We start from the raw sequence: 23,349 nt of genomic DNA, 5'->3' as shown, positions 1-23,349 counted from the left end.
ATAATCTCGTCTGTCGATCTGATCGATCCAACGGTTCCTGAACACTGTTACGTTCTTTTGGTTCTTAATTGTAATTGCCCATTCGGCTTTCTGCTTGTGTATTTGTCTTCACTTCATGATCTTCACTTGTTCTGATCTCGATCTCTACTCGCGCCTTTATGATTGCTTCAACTTCGTTGTAACATTAAAGGCTTTATCCACTATTGTCTGTGTGTAAAACCATAACACTCCTCTTTGCACTTCTTCTCTGATTCTGCACACCTGCAACCTACGTTACGCAGAATTACTCAAGTTCACACACAACTTATAATTCAAATACACATCACACAAACTTAGAATCGAGTTATCTGTATTAATAAACAACCATTACACAGGAATTTATTCCTCGGCTTCATTTTCAATACCAGTGGCCTTTCCTTTCCTGCCCATAGGCCTAAATGATTAACTCTCTGACTCCTGACTGACTGGCTGACTCTCTACCTTTCTACTATGCCTTTTAGGCTTACAATTATACAAAAAGGTTCTGTTTAACCAATTCTGGTTTAGATCCTTAATCTGCTGAACTAAATCTTGAATATCCTCTAAGTCCACTTTTAACTCCAGTAATCCCTAAGAATCCTCTCTAGTTCCACGAATCATGACACCACTTTCTAGTTTAAGACATATAATTGATTTCCAACTCTCTCATCATCACTCATGTTCTCCTACATTCGAGAGCATTTACAAATATCCTCACAATATCTAATTAATTCCTATTCTAATCACTCAAAACATTAATAATTACATACATAGGAATCCAACTTCCTTGGAAACACAAGACCCCCTAAGTTAACTAGAACATAATGAAATTGTTGAGCTGTATGCTCCTGCATCAGACTCCCAAGGTTAAAATAATCATGATCTCTTGATCATGTGCTTCCAACCTTTGTCTTCCTGGATCCCATACTTTGTTTTGTAATTTGTCTTTGGTTGTTGTTGTTGTTTGTCGTTGTTCTCCAAGTTTCCACACTTTATGTTGCTTTGCCCCACTAGCTATGCTTTCACAATTTGTTGTTGTCTTTCTCTTTCTGCTGCTTGACCTTCTTACTGTTGTTTTCTTCTGAGGCACCTTCATCATCAATCTTATTATTCTTTCAATCTCTATGTCCAATTTATCTTTTGGCTAATAATTGCTTTTCCATCTGTTGTTGTACTCTATCCACTCATCTTCAAATTGTTGTTTGTTGTCTTCTCTTCAAAGTTGTTGGATTCTTACTACCGCCCTTTCATCCTTACCCTCTTGTTTCTTTCCAAACAGCCTCTGTTCAATATCTGGAAATTTACTTTCGAAAAATAAATTGTCTTCCAATTCCCCTTGTATTTGATTCCTCTCAATTACATCACTATGTTGTTCATCAATTCCAGCATATTTTCCTTTCTCTTCCTTGACAACCCTTAGTAATTTTCCTTTACTTCCTTGACTGATTCTGACAATCAGTTTAACTTCTTCAAGCACAGTATCTTCATGCTTTTCATCTTCCTCATCAGTCTGTATGTCCTAGCAACTTCTAGTCTTCTTCAGTTCTAAAACTGACTCTTCAAATTGAAACATGTCTGTCTCATTTTCATCAAATCTTGTAATCATAAAACAATTATCAGAATTAAAAATATAAGGCCTCATTACCTATTCTTCCTTTGGCAACATTTTAGTATGCTGCTCTAATTTTTCCTCTTTTATCAGCACATCAGTATGTTGATTCTTCAAAGAAATTTCTAAATAATTTTCTAAAGGACTCTCGAAACTCTTAGCAAGCCTCTCTTTGACACCATCTGCTTCAATGATGTATTTCTGCTCTTGTCCACTGTAGTGAACTCCTTATTCTACAATCACACTATCATACTATGAGTTTTCCAGCAAATATTCCAACAATTCAATTTCTATTTGACACATTAAAAGTACTTCATCATTACTTATAATTCTTGCATTTATACACAAATTATCAATTTGAAAATTACAAGCTTCAACAGTCTCAATTGTTGCTTCACATATCAGTTCTTCATATTGATTCTCATCTCCTTATTTCACAAGAAATTGTTCCTGGATTGTAACAGCTTCAAACATCAATGTATTACTAAATTCTTTTTGTTGCAATAATTCACTGTTTTTTCCCATTTAAGAGACATTCTCCATCCTTCTTTACTTCAGAGTATTCATCTTCTGAAAGATACTCTTCCATGATTTTGACAGCTTCAAAAGACTGCTCATCCTCTGCAAAACCTTCCTTTGTTAGTGACCAATCATCAGATGTCCTTTCTCCCTTTGCTAAATCTTTAGCATAGACTTCTTCTTTCTTCAATTTTGTGATTGCCTTTTCTTTGTCTTGAGACAAATCTGCCTCCCCTTCTTCTTCAATACACTTTGCCTTGTTGTCTCTCTGTAAACCTTCTTCAAGGGCTATCCTTGCCACATCATTTGTATTAATATTATCCTGCATTTGTTCTTCATCAATAACATTAATCAAATTCATTAGATTACCTCTCTGAGACAATATTCCTTCATTCTTCATTAGAATAAGATCCTGATATTCCATTTCTATGACAGCTTCAAATGATTGTCTTCTCTCATTAAGTAACTCATCCATCGACTCTTTCTACTGTAACCAGTCAAATTATTCATCCTCTAAGAAATTTTCTTTGTCACCTTTTACTTTAAGATCTTCATCCATCCTGAAGACATCTTCACAAAGTTGTTTTTCTCCTGCAATACCTACAATCATACACAAACTATCAGTTTTAAAAACATAAGACCTTGTGGTCTCACTTGATGCTTCAGTCATCATATCTCCTTGCTGTCTTGAATTCTCATAATAATTCATAATATCTTCCACAGATATCCAGTCTCCATCTTCACCCAAAACTTCACCCTGTTTTTCTTCACAAATGGAAACTTCCATTTCCAACTCAGCTTCTCTGAGTTCTTCCACCAGCCACTTCACTTGCCTCTGTTGTAGCCTTCTCTGTAACTTAGACCACTTCACTACCTTTTTCCTCAAAACCCAACCTTGTCTTTGGTTTTCCTCTAGTATCATCCTTCATATATTGAGTTGTTCTTTTAACTCTGCAATTTCCTTGTCACGCTCCTCTTGACTCATTCTCTTGCCATTTGTCTTGGCATTCTCCTTCTTCACTTTTCTTCTGTTGTGGTATTCCTCAGAACCTCTGTTATCTCTGCTATGACTATCAATAGTCATCTTCTTCTCTATCTTCAGCAGTTCCTCACTCACTTACTATGAGTTGCATTAAAGCCTCTACAACAACAAGTCCTCCCTACAACCACTTACCTCACCAAGCTTTCCTCTGTACCTGGTCTTTTGGCAAGTACTTGGTTCTCTATTCTCTGGAACCTCTTTGAGCACTTCTCTCTACTCCTTCTAGGCTTTAATTCATTTGCACCTTTTAAGAACACAACTGTCCTCTTTATCCAACCTCTGTTAGAATTCTTCAAGGTTCTGCCACATTCTGCTTTCATTCAAAAACTCTTACCAGCTTCCTTCATCCCTTAGCAATTCTACCCACATCCTCTTGTGGAATTGCCTTTATGATCTTCCTGTGAGCTGCAACAAAAACTCTGTAGTAACAAGTCTCCTTCTTGCTACACATGCCTCACTAAGATTCTTTCCTCTGAGCTCAGTCTTTTGGCATCTCTCTAGTCCTCTCCTCTGGAACCAATTGAGCACTCCTTGCTCTAGGTTGCTGCAATATTCTCACCTTCTTATGTCGCTACCTTCAATATCTCTGCATGATCTTGTTCTACCATTCACCTACAATTTGAATGGATTGTTCTCTGTTTCTTTGCATCTGCAAATTCTCCCAATATTCTACTACACTTTATCTCTATGTTTCTACTGTTTATCAGATTTAAAATCTGATCTCCTTTCTCCTTTCACTTTGGTCTAAGTTTTCTCAAAGAATTCTTACACACAGAATTTCCTTATTCTGCTCTAATACGAAATGACGCCAGCCTAAGTTGCATATACCCTAATGATGCAACCTAAGCCGCATATAGCCATAGTATGCAAATTAAGATTGCATGTCACACTATGTGTGTCCCAAGATATACACCAATATCAATGGTGAAAACCCACTTTATCAAAGTTTAAGTCTTTAAGCGGAAATATATTTGGTTCTCTCTTAATCCTTATTACTCAACCCTTCGATTGATTTTATTAACCGTGCATGTCAACAATACCATGGTTTTCAGAATTTGATTAAAACCCAAACTTAACCCATAATACATTAAACCCGCTTATTTCTATTATAATTCCCATATAATAGAAATATTTCATAACCACGCTTAAAACTTTACCTTTCTACCATTCCACAAACCTTTGCACATACATCGATGCTCTCCTTAGCGCGTTAAATCTTCATCGTCGATCTCGTTCCTCGATCTGACGGTTATCGCATCACCCGATCATCAACTAACCTGGACGATCTCTATCGTTGATCTGTTCTGCCCAATCCAACAGCTGTCGCGTCACCCGATCGCCAACCAGCTTGGTTGATCTCCACCGTTGATCAATTCCACTTGATCCAACGGCTATCGCGTAATATCGCATGGAATCATGCACGACCGATATCAGGTCGAGAGCACGCGAGAAAAGTGGTTTTCTCTTTCCACCGTGTGCTACAAGTCAGCTGCTAAAGGTAATCGCGTAGAATTTAGAAAGACCGCTTACCACCTTTAGGGTGCACAAGAAACTGCTTACCCCTTGTGAAGACCGCTCAATCCTTCTACTAACACGTGGTGTGAATCTCCACCATTCATCTTCTTGAATTTATTTCGCACGACGTAATCTTATCCGTCTATCGCACACAATCTCGTCTGTTGATCTGATGGATCCAACGATTCCTGAACATTGTTACATTATTTTGGTTCTTAATGTGTAATCGCCCATTCAACTTTCTGCCTGTGTATTTGTCTTCGCCTCACGATCTTCACTTGTTCTGATCTCGATCTCCACTCGTGCCTTTATGATTCCTTCACCTTCACTGTAACATTAAAGGCTTTCTCCACTATTGTCTATGTGTAAAACCATAACACTCCTCTTTGCACTTCTTCTCTAATTCTGCGCACCTACAACCTACGTTTCGCAGAATTACTCAAGTTCAAACACAACTTATAATTCAAATACACATCACACAAACTCAGAATCGAGTTATCTATATTAATAAACAACCATTACATAGGAATTTCTTCCTCGGCCTGATTTTCAATATCAGTGGCCTTTCCTTTCCTGCGCGTAGGCCTAAATGACTGACTCTCTGACTCCCGACTGACTGGCTGACTCTCTACCTTTCTACTATGCCTTTTAGGCTTACATTTATACAAAAGGTTATGTTTAACCAATTTTGGTTTAGATCCTTAATCTGTTGAACTAAATCCTGAATATCCTCTAAGTCCACTTTTAATCCCAGTAATCCCTAAGAATCCTCTCTAATTCCACGAATCATGACACCACTTTCTAGTCTAAGACTTATAATTGATTTCCAACTCTCTCGTCATCACTCATGTTCTCCTACATTCGAGAGCATTTACAAATATCCTCACAATATCTAATTAATTCCTATTCTAATCACTCAAAACATTAATAATTACATACATAGGAATCCAACATCCTTGAAAACACAAGACCCCCTAAATTAACTAAAACATAATGAAATTGCTGAGTTGTATGCTCCTGCATCAGCTTGGCTTTGCTTGTCCTTCTTCCTGAGAGAACACTGAGTGTTGTAGTGTCTGAACTCGCCACACCTGAAACACTTGACCTTAGATAGGTCCTTATTTTTCTTTTTCTCCCCCTGTCCCTGACTGGGAACCTTTGGTGCAAGGGTCACATTCTCCTCCTCCTTCTCTCCCTTCGAACTCTTACTGGTGTTTTCATCAATGGAGCTCTTTACTAGAGCTCACCTCACCTCTTCCTACTGCAGGACTGACCACATCCTGTCCCACCTTGGTAATGTGCCTCGTCCCAAGATGCTAAGGAAAAATACTTACCATTCCTTTGAGAAACTTTTTAGGGCCAAACACACAAGCTCTATAATTTGTGGCACCTCCCCAATGTCTGCAAGTTGATCCCATAATTCCTGAATTCTAGTGAGGAAGTGATTTATGCCTTCACCCTTCTATATCCTGATGTTTTTCAACTTCTCTTCCAAGAACATATTTCGTTGCTCGAAAGGATCTGTATATAATTGAGCGAAAGCATCCCACATCTCCTGGTCGTATTCTTTGTCGATATATGTGATACTATATGGTCTTGAACTCCATCCAAGGTCATATTCTTCACCTTTTCCATCTCTTTCTAGTATTCCTTTAGCAGATCTGCATCATTCATTACTACCACAACATTATATGCATAGGTATTCAAACCAAATTCATAAAGCATGAAAGACATCCTAGCCTTCCAGATGACATAGTCTCAGGCTCCCCCCAAACCTATCCTTACCTCTAAGACTAGTTGTGGCCATCTTTGAATCTGGTAGGAAAATCTCCCTCTTCCCCCTTGCTCGGTTGTTGAATCTGTTATTCACACTCCCTTCTAGAGTGAGAAAATATTCTTGTAGTTATTTCCAACTAAATCTGGAAAATTGGCTTTCTAAACTAGAAATCCTCTGAGAGAAATTATCTTTGTGTGTGCACTTTCTCGTCCACCCGATGTTGATTATGCTACTGAAAATTGCTGCAAAAACCATTTTTTCACCCAAACAAGGAATTTGCTTAGTGAAAATCTGAGCTACAACTGCCCCTCTACTTGCTAGAATCACTCGAACTGGCAAGCCAAATTTTTCTGCTAACCTGCACTAAAAAATCGAACTTCCCAACAATTGGCACTTCCTGGCTTAAGATCCCTCAAAAATTCATCCTGTTGCTCCCTCTGAACAACGAATTTCTTCCTTTATTTCTTAGCTTCCCCGTTTGATCAAAATTTCTTTGATACCATGTGAAAAAATTACCATTGAAATTCTATTGCAGCAACTAGAATTGATTCTTCTAGTTGATAAATTGATTCTTCAGTTTATTACTATGGCAATAACTAATTAATCACACTGCCATATTCATAAAATTTAATGTTTCGGAAGATAAACTGGAAATTGAGAAAATATTTGCACACACATACAAAATTATGACACTGTTATATTGGACGAAAGTCCCTAAAAAAACCCAACTTGCGAAAATCAGTGCAACAACTCAGGGTTTTTATTATTAAGCAACAGTGAGAAAATTCTGAGTACAATAAATATCGCCAAACTGGTAAATCTATCCAAGAGAAATATTGGAAAAAAATATATAAGGGATTTTACCCTGTCTTTGAGCAATCCCCACACTTGACTTCCTCTAAAAAGCTAGTCGTCCAACTAGTTATGCGCAGGCCTTATGTCGCCCTAGCACAAACCCTCAAATGCATTTCCTGAATCGACTACCAATCTAGTCATCCGACCTTCTATTGACTGGGAAAATGCTTATCCTACCCTCTTCAAAAAATTCTCGGCCTTTGGAACTGAAAACGTCTTCCTCTTCAATTGGATCGAATTGCTCTTTTGAGGCTTTGCACTGCCTTTGCACAACCTCCTGGAGAAATTTTCAGTGTTCTCTTTCTGACTCTCCGGGACTAGAAAACTTCCCCTGAACTCATTTTCTCTGCCCCTCTCTATCTATGCTTCCCTTCTCTGGCTTGAACTCTTCCGACAACAGTTGTTGCTCTCTAGAAAATCAAACTGCCCGAGGAAATCAATCTCAGTGTCTCTCCATCTACCCATCAACTTCTTCTTATAATCTCACTGTGGGACTCCAACGGCCAATATTAAAACTTAATCAATGGTTGATATTATTTCCTTCTCGATCCATGTGAGTTTCTAGAGAGCTTTCACATTTCTTAATTAATACTGATTAATTAACCAATTTTCCTAAGTTTAGACTTAGGAAATATTTAAAAATTTGTTAATAATCTAATTAAGACATGTCTAGGTGGAATTTCCATAAAAAAAAAAATTGGGTTTTGGATAACTCCTGTTTTTTAGCCTCTCCACAAAATTTCGAGACTAGAACACCTTTGATGCTACAAAAACTAACACCACTTGAGCACGAAATCCATACTTCTTCTCCTAGAGATCAAGTGATCATTGGAGCTTTGAAGCAGGGGGTTCATGAATTATAAGTGTTGAACAAGCACATAAAGGATGAAAATGAAGTAATAAAAACTCATAATGATACTATGTTACCCAAGATGTGTTATTGGTTCAAGAAGAATTGAAAACTCAAAGCAAACAATAAGGTTCTTAGACAAAAAGTTAAAGGGCTACAAGGAAAAATATTAAATAGAAAACCATGGTGGTCATTGAATGTAAATACCAAAAGAACAGAGGCTAATCTAGATGTGTTAATTCAAGCATCAGAGGCAGTCCTTTGAGGACATCCCAAAGAGTTTTGAAATTTTGTGCATAAGGACATGCAACACCTTTGGCATGGGGGAATGTTGAACCTCTGAAGTGTCCTTTTGGCAACTCATTTTGCTTTTTCCACCCATTTTGTTACACATTTTCACTTAATTCCATCTCGTTTATGAATTAAAAGGTCATCCACGCCATGCAAATGTCAATAAAAATGTTATCAAAAGGTAATCATCCATCAATAGCTCAAAGTCTATGTTTTCTTTATGAAATTGGTTTAAACTATGCTATAGCTACTAAATTTTGCACTTTCTGCAACTAAATTGAATTTCTGCAGCCAAATCTTAAGTTCTATAGGTTCACATGTGTTAGAGGAAAACCAAGACACATGAACACTTGCAAAATGTCAGCTACATGGACATCCACCTACTAGTCACAATTGGAAGCTCACTGGATGAGTGAATCTCATTGGTCAAACTTGAAGTCAACATGTCTATGGAATATTGGTTTTGCATAGTGTTTAAGAACCAACTCTAGCATCAAGCAAGTGTGGAAATCATCAGGCAAACGCAATCTGGAAGACTATTATTTCATCTGATGATGTGTCAATAAAGAGCTCTCTCATGGCTCACTCCTTCACTAGTGAATCATGAGATTGGAATTCTTATTTTAATTTAAAAACTTAGATGACAAACTCAATACTCATTTGTCGGCATTAGTTTCTTAAAGTTGTTAATCCTAAAGACATTATAAAATGCTTAGTTTTGGAAGCGAAAGACAACTAATTAAGTTCAGTATTGTGATTAGTATCGTTTCTTGTTGTAGACTCTATTTTCACATTTCAGGTAATACAAAGCTTTTGTTCATGGCATATTCGTGATTGTGTCGGTGATTCAGAGTCTTGTAATATGAGTTTTAAACTACCACGAGGGCCACTTTAGGGTGTGTGAGTGATAGTATACTTGTCTTTCGTTGTTTTGATTCAATTTATTTTGCTCTGCAATTATATTAGAGTTCATTTTGTTCAGTTATTTAGTTCAATTAAATGCTTTGTTTTCCTTTAATACTCAATGCTTTAAATTAGGATTTTACTTATTTGCCTTTGGTTATTTACAAATCGAGTGCTTGATAATAAATAAAAAATACTAAAAACATTCCCTTTACACTTAGTCTCAAATTTATATTGATTATGATTTGTTTTGGTTATGAATATGCACATTAGTAATCTTTGAAGGCTTTTGCACTTAAAACCTTGTCAAAATTGTTGGCATTATGATGCATGTGTTGTACTTGATGGCAACCCACTTGTAGCAGAACAACTCACTTGTATATGGTAACTAGATGAATCTACATAACTAGATGAATCTACAGGAGATATATCAGATGTCAATGAATGCATGTCAATTGTGTTTACAAATGTGACAAAATGCAAGGCAGTTCAAAGGAATCAGTTCAGAAGTAATGTACAATGGCAAATCACATTATAACAGTTCTATTCAAAGAGAACAAAGTAATGGTACAAAAGAATAGGATGAAGGAACAAAGGACTACAGATTAGAATCAAGAAGTTGAAGAAAAAGTACATTTTCACGTATGTTAAGTTGTACATGTGGGTTCACTATACAAAGAGAGCATGTACACATGGGTTCATTGTACAAAAAGAGCGTATACTTATGCATGCACTTTCATAGAAGAAAAAGTATGTATGGGATGAAAAATTAAGGAAATTAAGGTGAAAGAATACCAAGGGTCAATACCATGGTATTAGCCCACAATATTGAGCGGTGTAACGATTATTTGATCCTGTCTAAGAATACCACAGGCTCTAAGTGTTGTTTTGGTCCGAGATATTGAGAAAGGCTAAAACTATATAAGGAGGAGAAGATCAAAGGCTAAGTGTACAAGTAATGAATATCTTATGAAGTGTTAGATCAAAGGAAAATATGCATGTTATGGGTTTCTGATGCTTTTCTTGATCTGAACTAAGTATGCACCTGAGTTTTTGATGATGGATGGGATCTAATGATGGCTTGGGATCATAATGACTTATCATTATGTGATCTAATAATGGATAGGCTAGATCTGATTGCTAAAGCACATTCAATCCTTTATATGTGATGATCTGGTTATGTTTGAAGTCTAGAATTGCAGCGAAGTTAAAAGTAAAAATTTGCAAATCTATATGTTGGTTCGCTTTGGTGAAGGTGCATATACACGTTGGTTCCACTCTTCCAAGTAGCGTATGCAAAAGAAAAGCTTGATGTTCAAGGATGACTGATCTATCAGACTAGTGTTATTGTTTTACTGTTGGTTGTCAATGATGTCTTCTTAGATATGAAAGTAGAACTAAATGTATAAAGAAATTGAGCTTGATTGATTGAATGATTGAGAAAGAAGGGTGATCCTTGTTGCTATCTGTTTAGAACTCTGTAATATGACAATAGATCTTCAGAATGTCATTGATTGGTACAATTTGTGGTTCAGAGGTTTTATGATTCAGTATCTTTAGAGGTATACGCAGGTTGGGCTAAAGGAAGTAGCGTATACACGCAGGTTGGCTTCATTGGAGGAGCGTATACATTCTGAAACATGACTTTTTGAGGTTACAGTTGGTTCTGGTTGTTGATGCAGTGTTGTGGGTTCAAATTTGTGTACTGGTTACATTGATCTCTCTGTTCTAGTTGATTGGTTGAATTCGATTAAGTTTGAATGGTTGATTCATTTGTGTCAGAGGTTCAATGATTGATTGATTCAGTATGTCATAGGTTCAAAGATTGTTTGATTCAGTATGTCAGAGGTTTTAGTGATTGGTTGATTCAGTTATGGTTGATTCACAGATTGATGATTGGGTTTTAGTTATGTCAGAGATTGATGATTGAGTTTCATTGATAAGTTGATGCAAATGTATTTGATGCATGTATTGTAGTGGTGATTGATTTTGAGCTTCAATGTTACTCATGGGTCAAGTGTAAAAATTTGATGAAATGTGGCCTACATATTGTGTTGCTATGTACCAGGAATATCCAGTCTGAAAATTCATGAAATGTGGTCCCTGGAGGATGCTGAGCATTGGAGCCTTCAGTGAGGAAGTCAAAGATTCCTGCTATTAGTGGTTGGTGATTTGATCATGGAGTTGGAGCATTCAGTGAGGAAGTCAAAGATTCCTGCCAATAGTGGTTGGTGATTTGATAAGGGGGTTGAAGCTCCCATCCATTAGTAGCTGGAGAACGAGTTAAGGTTGTAGTTGTCTGTAGGCCGACACCTACGTACTAGTAAACATATAAGCTAGTACAAGAGCTAGGGGGTTGTAGCTCCCTTCCAGTAAAAGATGGAAAATGAAAGAAGGTTGTAGCCTTCTGCAGGTGGGTGCCTGCGTAATGGTATGAGTCTGCACCAATACAAGATTGTAAACAGATTATTCTTTACATTAAAAAGAAGACAGAGACAACAGCAGCAAGTGGTTTTTCTCCCGCATTGGGTTTCTGTTAGAGTTGGTCTTTACATCCCTCCGTCAGAGATCAGTTCTCTTATTGCATTTCATTTTTAGGTGTATCATTCAGTTCTTTTATTTGCATTCCGATAGGGGCATGCCATAATCTGACGAGAGGGTCTCGTTATTCATTACCCCTCATGCCTTATTCCCTGCTGGCTCAGGGCTTTTAATCAAGCTTTTAAAGTCACTTACAGTCTTGTTTTAGTCTTTTGATCAGTAGATTCATTTCAGTCACTAGGTCTAGGGTTTCAAAAATTGTGTCGTCAAAGTGTCCAATAATGCCAACAGGCCAGAGGGAGGTTTTATCTCACAAAATTTTATCGTCATATGGATGGATTATGACTTTTCTTCAAAACTCTGTTTTGAAGAAAATTCGTCATTTCGTTTTGTAATAAATTGCCATGTAATTTTCAAAAAATTTCAGTTGTTGAAATCTCCAGGTGCAACCCTAGTCTTCCTTTGTCAAGACATGCCATTATCCCTACAAAAATCGCCAAAAGATTCATTATTCAAGTCAGAAGAACAGAAGAACAGGGTTTGTATTAAAGTGAAAAAGTGCCAAAAGCTAAAACATTACAAAGATGGGTTTTGAGAACCAAAAATCAAAGCCATGTCTTTATAAAGATTTTTCTGTGTGTATAATGTCATTTTCATCCAAGGAGATCAAGGAAAGTCAAAGTTAGTGGTGAGTAGGCGATTTTCAAAGCCAAGACTGTGTTTATTGGCTGCACAGCGCATTGGGTTAGAGCGCGATGCACATAGGCTGCGCGACGCATTGGGCCTCTTGCCACAGTGCTTTTCTCCACTGACGCGGTGCATCCACGAGGCACGACGCACTAGGCTTGCGCGCGGCGCATCCACGAGGTGTGGCGCACTAGGCTTGCGCGCGGCGCATAGAACCTCCAAGACAAAAAAAATCATTGTGGCTTCAATAAAAATCAAAACCCATCATTCCATTAGACATGTTCATTGCTTGAAACTTTCATTGCTATGCCAAGAGGTCAAAGGATATTGATTTGAGGGTTAAAGGAAGGAATTTTGTGTTTGACTATGTGTTGAAGGGCCGCGCGACGCATTGGAGGAGGTCGCGGCGCATTGGGCGAAATTTCGCGTTGTTAAACTACACTGTCGCGGCGCATCCAGGAGGCATGGCGCACTGGGTTTGTGCGCGGCACACAGAGCCGACAAGCCAGTTTTTTATCCTGGCAGTCATCAAAACTCAAATAGTGCCATGTCTTTTGCTCCAAGTAAGTCTGAGCATTCTTGCTATTGAATTTAGTTTGGTTGGGTATTGTTTGGAGGGAAGCTTTAAAGGTTTGAAGTGTGAAAATATAAACCCTACATTTATATCAAAATCTGCTCCATTGGGTTTTGTGATTGGTGTTTTCAAATGATGATTTTGGTGCCAAGTCTCCTCTCCCACTTGTGATCCCTTCCCTTTCATAATCCTATCATTATTAAACTCCCAAAACACTCATATCCCTACTTCCCATTTTCCCTATACTAAACTCCTATCTTTCCCTATCATTCTCCTCTTGTATCATTCGCAAAATCCATAAATCCCCACTCCCTAAACACAGTCAAGTGACTGTTTGCTCATTTTAAAGGTTTCACTTGACAATTTTCACCATCCACTTTTCTCCCTGTCCCATATTCCTCACAATCCCTCATTTTTCTGTGGCACATTGGCATTTAAAACAAAACATCTGATTTTCAAACCAAACCAAACACCTACTTGATATACACATTGCAGCACCATGACAGAGACAGATTCATCATATGAGCAAGACAGTGACTCAACCACTAAGCTTAATGTGCTGAGAAGGCCTCGAAAAGGTGGCAGACATGTCAGAGAAGAGCCTCCTTCCTTAACTCAATTTCAGGCATGCCCGCTTGCAATGACATGTTTTCAGCAACTGTCATGCTTTCAATATTGTGAGATGATTGCTCAGATCCAGCATCATCAGGAGTTATTTCGGTTGTTTGTTTTACATTTCCATGATAGTCATGTTACTCTTGCTGGAGTAAACTTCACCTTGACACCAGAAACCATATCTCAGGCCACCGGGATACCGAATATAGGGGAAGAGTGGAACAAGAGGCAGCAGCTGGATAGATCATATTATGAACCTTACATCAAGCCTAGCTATTTGAGACAGCTCAGGAGAGTATTCCCATTTCAGTTTCTGAAGGAATCTTATGCACCATTGATGAGACTCATTATCAGATACTTCAGTTGTGAAGGTCACTTCTCATGCCTCTATGCATACCATATCAGGTTATTGATGCATTTCACGAGAGTGAGGTTAATGAACATTCCATATTTCATGTGCCGAAACATCGAGAGGATGACTACTCTTGTGCAGAAGAAGACTCTTGAACAGCAATACAACAGCATTTACCACTATGCGCTCATCAAAATTTTGGTGGTTCATCAGCTTGGATTACAGGGCATCACTTGGGATGATTTCATCTCCCGTGATTTTTTCAGAGCTTCACAGGGGCTTTCAGAAGTTGGGCATGAGATAGGTGGACCTTCTCATCAGTATGAGTGCCATGAGACTGTTAGTGTGCCGGTATTCATCACATATCAGAGGGGCACTAGACATTTGTTTGCAGCAGCAAAGCGAGTGTTATCTCCACCCGGGGTGGAAGGGGCCTCGCTTCCTCCATCAACACCACAGGTACAAGACAAAGAAAAGAGGCCAATGTAGAATGAGGGGCCTTCAGGTGAACGAGAGACCGACTTCATTCTCATTCATGATGATAATACAGATATGGGTCCGGAAAGTGCCAAACTTAGAGAGATCATCTAGGAGCAGCAAACAGAGATCAAAGCCTTATCCCTTGACTTGGAGAGGGCTAAGTGGACTATGAAATACTTGGAGCGGAGAAACAAACAGCTTGAAGATCAGCAAGCAATCATGGAGTTACAAAACATCCGCGAGAATCACTAAGCTGCGCAAAGGAGGAGGATTGAGCTCACTTCATTGGAGCAAGAGATTAATGATGATCGGGAGTCTTGGCTCGAAAGAATTAACATACACTTGGAGAGACTGCTGGACAAGGCCGATAGAGATAAAGCATTGTTGAGGCACATGGTTTTCCATTACAGGGCGCGACATATGAGTTCCAAGGCACGAATAAGGAATCTAAAGGCAAAATTGAAGAAGGCGACAAAGAAGAAAAAGAGGCAAAAGGAGCATGATCGACTCCAAATTTTGGCCGAAGCTTCTTTGGCTAAGCATGGTACTTGATTGGGGACCTGCAGCCCAAGTTTCAAGAAATTTGAAAAAAAAATTGTCAATTTTGAATTTTTTGGCTTTAAAACAGGTTTTTATGCCCAGCGCGTAGCGCCACTTGGCGCGTAGCGCCACTTGGCGCGCGCTTATAATTGGGAGATCTCCAGGAGGAAAACTTTACTTTTTTGGATTTGTCATCAAAATTTATGTATGCTCATGGATTACCTAAGGATTTCATCAAGTTCTGGGTTGCCTAAAGGGTCAAAAACACCCTAAAAATGACCTTTCTGCCACTTTTTCCACACACAGGAAGCAGTCTTGGGAGATTGAAGTTTTGGAGGGGAAAATGACATCCAAATTTAGAAATTCCACTTGTGTTGGAAAGTAGACAGGTAGGGCTTTCCAACAAGCACACTTGGGCTCAATTTGGACTTCAGGAAATGCCTCAAAATCAGCTCCAAAGTGGCGCGACGCATACAGATTTTGGTGCGGCGCATAGAGAATTTTGGCCTGTTTTTCACTCAGCAGCTCAGAATTTCACCTAGTTTTGACCAGTTTTACTTTTTGATGCAATTATTGATCTATCTTGATGTAAATTGATGACTATGATGTAATTTTGGCACATATTTACTTGTTCTAGAGGATTCATTCACTAAAAGGTGAAAATTAAATGAATGAATCGGTTTCCTAGCATATATGGGTAAGTTGTTTGACTACCTAGATTTCAGTTCCTTGTTTAGAATTAGTTCAAACAGCTCCTAGAATGATGAGCTCGACCCCTAGAGGCAAGGGAATGGGTTGGCCTAGTCTATATCATGTATTTTCTGAGTCATTTTCAGGGTTGGACACTTCGGATTCCTTGGCACTCTATTGTACATTTCATTTATGCAATTTTGGCAAAGGAAAGACCAGGGTTTTGTAGCACTTGTTGGGATCCATGTGGCTCTATATTTTGATGGTGTTTTTCTCTATGTATTTGTAAGTTCACTGATGTTTATGTGTATTTTCCCTTTAATTTTCTTCTACAATTAAACAAATGAGTGATTAAGGTAGAATTCATTGGACTGTTATGCTCTGCCTGGATATTTTGTTTAATTCTTCATGTTTTCATCTGTTTGAGGAGGACTCTTGAGACCTTCTTGCCCTCCTTACCTCCTCACCGGTCTGATTCATCCATTCATTCAATCCAAAGCATCAAAACTACAACCTATCTTGCCCCTACCTGAACTCTGCAAAATCTGGCCTCAGACCTGGACCCAAAATTTGCTTGTCCCTTTTTTCCAACAAAATCCCAAAAAAACTCAAATCAAATCCTTGCACTTCATACCTAGCCTAAGATCAGTTGTTAAATCAGTCATCTCAAGCCTCATCGATTATCTTTTGCTGAGATTGACTCGAAGAGAGCCCTCTCCTGTCCTCGTAGGGCTAGCTACAAGGCTGAGCGTGGTTTGATGTGGACCTAGAACCTTGCCTTTTCAACCTGAGGCAAATCTAGGCTCTAACAATTTCCACCTTAAATCTTGGTGTTCATGTGTGTTGTTTATGTGTGATGGTTTATTCTGTTATTACTACACATGGTTATTGTTTAATGTTTAATAAAGTATTGATGCACTAATTAAAGATCAACATATGGTGAATTAACTGAATCATAAGTTCACTGGATATACGTTGGTTGCCTTAAGAACAGTGGTGTGCATAAGCGAGTTCCCTCCATTGAAGTAGCGTATTTAAATCAGATTATGAAAATGAAAAAGTTATTGATTTGTAAATATTGATCCACTACCCCCCCCCCCCCCTCTCAGTATTATTTCCAACAATTGGTATCAGAGCATGTCCTTTGGCAAAAGCTTGATCACTTGAAAGAGATCCGTAGAAACAATGGGAAAGAAGCTAAAGAAGAAAGCACCTCAAAAGAAGAAGACATCTCAACGGAATTGTGACAGTGGGAGAGACGATTGGTCATCATGTGGAAGCAACTCCTCAGATTCAGAATCACCTCAGAATGAAGATGAACAAACAAAAGAATTATCAAGTACGAATTTGTTGTCCTCTGGTGATACATTTCTTTGTTCATTTGAAGATAATGAATGTGACAGCGAAACAACTAAATTTGCTCTTATGGGTGAAAGAGAAAGAAATCATCTAACTTCGTAACCGGAGAACCCACAGTAAAAACCATTTTTCTGTCAACGTTTCAAATCCCAACAGGGATCCATCATCAGGACTATTATTGAATGTTGATAGTAGAAGAGCTCAATTGCGAGATATAAATAGTTATTAGGTAAGTTGTTTTGATTAAAGAAGGTCGGTTGTTTTGATTAAAGGAACAAAAAAAAGAGGGAATGAGATTATTGTCATGACAACTTTTAAGAAATTGAAGGTCTGCAGCTCTTCTTGCTATCTTCACCCTAAATTTCTCGAGTAAAATGATTTCACTCCATGTATCCCCTCCGCATAGGGAAATGATTTTGGATTTAAGACTTCTGTGGTTAATATCTTCTAACTTCGTAACTAGAGAACCCACAGTAAAAACCATTTTTTTGTCAACGTTTCAAATCCCAACAGGGATCCATCATCAGGACTATTATTGAATGTTGATAGTAGAAGAGCTCAATTGCGAGATATAAATAGTTATGAGGTAAGTTGTTTTGATTAAAGAAGGTCGGTTGTTTTGATTAAAGGAAAAAAAAGAGGGAATGAGATTATTGTCACGACAACTTTTAAGAAATTGAAGGTATGCAACTCTTCTTTCTATCGTCACCCTAAATTTCTCGAGTAAAATGATTTCACTCCATGTATACCCTCTGCATAGGGAAATGATTTTGGATTTAAGACTTCTGTGGTTAATATCTTCTAACTTCGTAACCGGAGAACCCACAGTAAAAACCATTTTTCTGTCAACGTTTCAAATCCCAACAAGGATCCATCATCAGGACTATTATTGAATGTTTATAGTAGAAGAGCTCAATTGTGAGATATAAATAGTTATGCGGTAAGTTGTTTTGATTAAAGAAGGTCAATTGTTTTGATTAAAGGAAAAAAAAAGAGGGAATGAGATTATTGTCACGACAACTTTTAAGAAATTGAAGGTCTGCAGTTCTTCTTGCTATCTTCACCCTAGATTTCTCGAGTAAAATGATTTCACTCCATGTATCCCCTCCGCATAGGGAAATGATTTTGGATTTAAGACTTCTATGGTTAATATCTTCTAACTTCGTTACCAGAGAACCCACAGTAAAAACCATTTTTTTGTCAACGTTTCAAATCCCAACAGGGATCCATCATCAGGACTATTATTGAATGTTGATAGTGGAAGAGCTCAATTGCGAGATATAAATAGTTATGAGGTAAGTTGTTTTGATTAAAGAAGGTCGACTGTTTTGATTAAAGGAAAAAAAAGAGGGAATGAGATTATTGTCACGCCAACTTTTAAGAAATTGAAGGTCTGCAGCTCTTCTTGCTATCTTCACCCTAAATTTCTCGAGTAAAATGATTTCACTCCATGTATCCCCTCCTGTTGACACCTAATCTTCATGATTGGGGGAATTTTGTGTAAATAAATAAATTAGGAATGTGAGCAGTCATCGGGAGATGAATTGAACAATCACTCCTATTGTATATAACAATGACCTACCTATGGAATAATAGACGAATCAGTTATTTGTTTTGTGGAGTTACTGCTGGCCTGACATGGTATCAGAGCCAGCTCCCTGTTTAGTCTTTATGTCTTTGTAACTCCTGATCTGCTCCATTGCTCTCCCTATAATTCTGTCTGCCATACTTGCGTTCTGTCTGCCACACCTGGGCTGCCCTGACATATTCTATTTATGGACTCTGAGCGTATTCAACTGAAGAGGGCGCAGAATCTCAGAAACTGTGCATAAACGTTTTTATCCATAACACGCTGCCCCCGCCTGTCCGTCAGTCGCACCATTATTGAACGCTGCTCTAATCAGTGGAGTTCAACGCCTTTGTTGCTTCTTCCTGTGATCCATTGCAAAGTTTCTTCTAATCCTTACGATGTTTTGACATTAACGTGAACGCTGCTCTAATTAGTGGAGTTCAACGCCTTTGTTGCTTCTTCCTGTGATCCATATTGAATAAATGCAAAGTTTCTTCTAATCCTTGCGCTGCTCTTTTCATTCCACTGAAACGCTAACTATCATAGCGCAGAGATTAATGGTGAATTTGGTAGCGGCCCTTAATGGCACGATGACTACTGTGGTCACACACAGAACCGAGACCTCGTTTTAAGTGGTGGCGCCGCCCGGTCGAGTTCTCTGGAATAGTGTTGAAATTCAAGTTATGACAGTATGTGCGTGTGTGTATTGTTACTTAATCGCCGGATCTTCTCAGGGCTTCTTCGGTTCCCTGCGAGCATCCCTTAATTTTTAATCAGAGTTCCAGGAGCCGAGTCCGAAATACACTGGTAGTCTATCCCCTCATGCGCTGAGATCCAGAATGCAAGGGGGGCGCTCTTCTCTCTGAAACCCTGACGGAGATTTTAATTCCAGTGGCTGTCGTATATGGTAATAACGCTGTCCCATTTTTAACACAGTGTTTGAATTATTAACGTTTTTGAATTAATGTTTGAATGCGAATATCAACATTTATTGAATGTGTATTAAAGCTGTGGTTTGAATAATATTCACGATGTTCGAGTATTAACGTGGTGCGCATCCAGGGAAAACATTGTGGGTATTAACGTTGTGCGTTGTGGGTTTATACATATGCCCGTCCAAGTCTGTGGTCCAAAGCATATATATTGAATGGTATATATTGACCAGCATATATATATTGAATGGTTTTCATTTGAATGCATTGAATGGAATATGAACTGAGTTTGTAGAATGGAATATGTTGGATGTATTATATGAGGATGCTTTTATAAACATTGGAGGGATTTGAAGAAACATAGTGCATAAAAGTATTTGAAATCTTTTTGCCCTTTTGAGTACAATTTCACTATATATCAGCAGAAGTATTTTTTCTATCAGCAGAAGTTTTTTTTTACAGAATGCATTCAATCATCTCTATGGTAGGAATAGTTCTCACTGGCAAGGAGAACTATCCTGAATGGTCCCGGATGATAAAACACACCCTCATCTTCAATGAGTTGTGGAAAGGAGTGTGTGTCGGAGAAGGAGACAATGACCCAGTACAGCCTACCTCAGACAAAGAGCTCGTCATTTGGGAAAACAAGAACAACAAAGCCTATGCATTAATCGCAGCATCAGTAAATGAAGAGGTGAGTCACCATATTTCATCATTTTCAACTGCCTTTGAAGCTTTACAAAAGCTAAAAGAACTCTATGACTCACATTCTGCACTTGAAGTTGTTCAGCTCATGATTAAACTCTTCACTCTTGAACTGAAAAATAATGATCCTCTTGCTCTTGCATCTGAAGTAAAATCTATAATGCATGATAACAAGGATGCGTAAGCAGGCTCGACTGTTAAGGATGTGTAAGCAGGCTCGACTGTTAAGGATGCGTAAGCAGGCTCGACCATAGGGAGAGGACCTTTAGGTACTCGACCATAAGGATGCGTAAGCAGACTCGACTGTCAAATCCACTAAGGTTGAGCTGAATATCCCTCTTATTGCTTTTCTCAAGGCACTCTATCCTACTTACTCCAATTATCTTGAGTCTTTGCAAGCAAATGGAAATCTCAAAGATATAACCTTTGACTCTCTTATGAAAAAGTTTGCTGAAAGAGAGAAAGCCTTTGGAAAGAAGACAGCCCCTGAATCTTCTGAAGAGACTGTGTGCCTTGCTCATAAAGAAAAGCATCCTGCTCAAGATTCTACAAGAGGAAGAGGTGGACGAAGAGGAAGAGGAAGATATTTCAGAGGCAGGGGGGGCAGACATTCTCAAGGAGAAAAGGCAGACTTACATTGCATTCGCTACAAAAGAAATGGATCACATGATGCCTCTACATGCAAGCTACCATGGGACAAAATTGAGCAGAAAAGAAACCAACAGAAAGGTAAAACTGATGATACAGACAAAGGTAAAGCACCTGAATCCGCTCACTATATTGAGGCACAATGTAACATTGGAGTAAATGAAGATTTGTTTAATGCTTCACTTGCTTCTTCGAAAAATGATTGGTTTCTTGATTCAGGAGCAACCTGTCACATGACTCATAGAAAAGATTTTTTTGAAGATTTCACTGATAATGTTGATGGAGCAGTATACTTTGCAGATCAGTCAAAAATCAAGCCATCAGGGCTTGGCACAATCAGGCTTAAACTGCCTGGTCTTCCAAACTTTCTTCTGGATCATGTTCTATATCTCCCACAGCTCAAGAGAAACTTGTTGTCCTTGGTCCACATCCGCCAGCAAGGTCACTCCATTCATATGTTTGATGGCAAGCTTGAGGTAAGAAAAGCTTCTGACCTCTCACTTGTCATGAGGGGAATAGAAGAAGAAAGGCTTCTCAAACTGCAAGGAACCTCTGATCATGCACAACATTTCTCATATATTTCTCATCATGAAGAAGGTACACTTCCATCAAGTTTATTATGGCATGCTAGATTTGGACATTTAAACTATGACAGTCTCCGCTTATTGAAGAAAAATGGTGTTGCTGGTTTGCCTACAATTCCTAGGAAACATAAGCAATGTGATGCTTGCATTCTAGGAAAGCATAGCAAACAGTCTTTTCATGATTCACATTCAAGAGCACATAGGAAGCTTGAACTCATTCATTCAGATTTATGTGGTCCAATGCCTGTTCCTTCCGCAAATGGAAATAAATATATCATGACATTTATTGATGATTACACCAGAATGTGTTGGGTTTATTTATTGAAGAACAAATCTGATGCCTTTCAAACATTCAAGAATTTTCATAAATGGATTGAAAATGATGCACAATCTCATATTGGGTCTATTCGCACTGATAATGGAAAAGAATATACATCAAATGAATTTGAAAACTATCTTTGCCAACATGGGATCAAACATCAAACAACTGTGCCTTATAATACCCAACAGAATGGTGTAGCTGAAAGAATGAATAGAACAATCTTGAATATGGTACGATCCATGCTTTTCTTCAAAAATGTAAAGATAATGTTTTGGGTTGATGCTGTTCTATGTGATCAATATATAAAGAATAGATGTCCATCTAATGCTATAAGAAACAAGACTCCTTATGAATTGTGGTATGGACATGTTCCTTCGGTAAAACATCTCAGGATCTTTGGTTCCACCTGTTATGCTTTGATACCAAAGGTACATAGAAACAAACTTGGTGCTAGAAGTCGTAAGTGTATCTTCCCGGGGTATTCAAACACCTCCAAAGCATACCGCCTCTATGATGAAGTAAATAAAAAGTTTGTTGTATCTAGAGATGTAATTTTTCTTGAATCATCCAAATCTGACAATGTTGTTGAGTGCCAACTTGATCGCTTGGATAGATTCGCAAAAATGAAATCATTTCAAGAATTTGATAATCAGATTCCACATCTTGAAGGGGGGATTCCTATACTAGATCAACATGTCGAATCTTCTTCTGAAGAACAATCTCCCCTGCATGAAACTCCAACAACGGATGATGCTTTAAGTGATGTAATTGATAGAATTGGGAGACTCAATATTGATTCAGTCCCAACTCAATCAACAGAGCAGCCTGGACCATCTCAGAAAGGTCCCCCGAAGTGGCTGACAAAGACACTTGAAAGCATTCATCCTTATGAAATTGGAAAAACAGGAACTAGAAACTCAAACCAACAAAATGGAGGTGATCTAGATGACTCTAATTCACCTGTTGATATGGATGTTACTTATGATTGTGAATTGAACTTGTCTACAGATTTTGAACCAACTTCCTTCAAAGAAGTTGCTTCTCATGATGAAGGGAAAGAAGCGATGCAAAAGGAGTATGATGCCCTCATAAAGAACGGCACTTGGAAGCTGGTTGATCCTCCATTTGGAACCAAACTAATTGGCTGCAAGTGGGTCTACAAGAACAAGTACAAAGTTGATGGCTCACTTGACAAGCATAAAGCTAGGCTTGTGGCAAAATGTTTTGCACAGAATGAAGGGGTCGATTATGAGGAAACTTTTGCCCCCACAGCAAAATGGGCCACCATCCGGACACTCTTTGCACTAGCAGCTCAGAACGGTTGGAAAGTCCATCAAATGGATGTAAAAACTGCCTTCTTGAATGGAGATC

The sequence above is a fragment of the Pinus tabuliformis genome, chromosome 5_1 (assembly GCF_031772625.1).
Source record: "Pinus tabuliformis cultivar Carrire ecotype Pingquan chromosome 5_1, CPIR1, whole genome shotgun sequence".
Lineage (NCBI taxonomy): Eukaryota > Viridiplantae > Streptophyta > Pinopsida > Pinales > Pinaceae > Pinus > Pinus tabuliformis.
The sequence above is the reverse complement of the archived record's forward strand: the minus strand, read 5'-3'. Positions refer to the sequence as shown.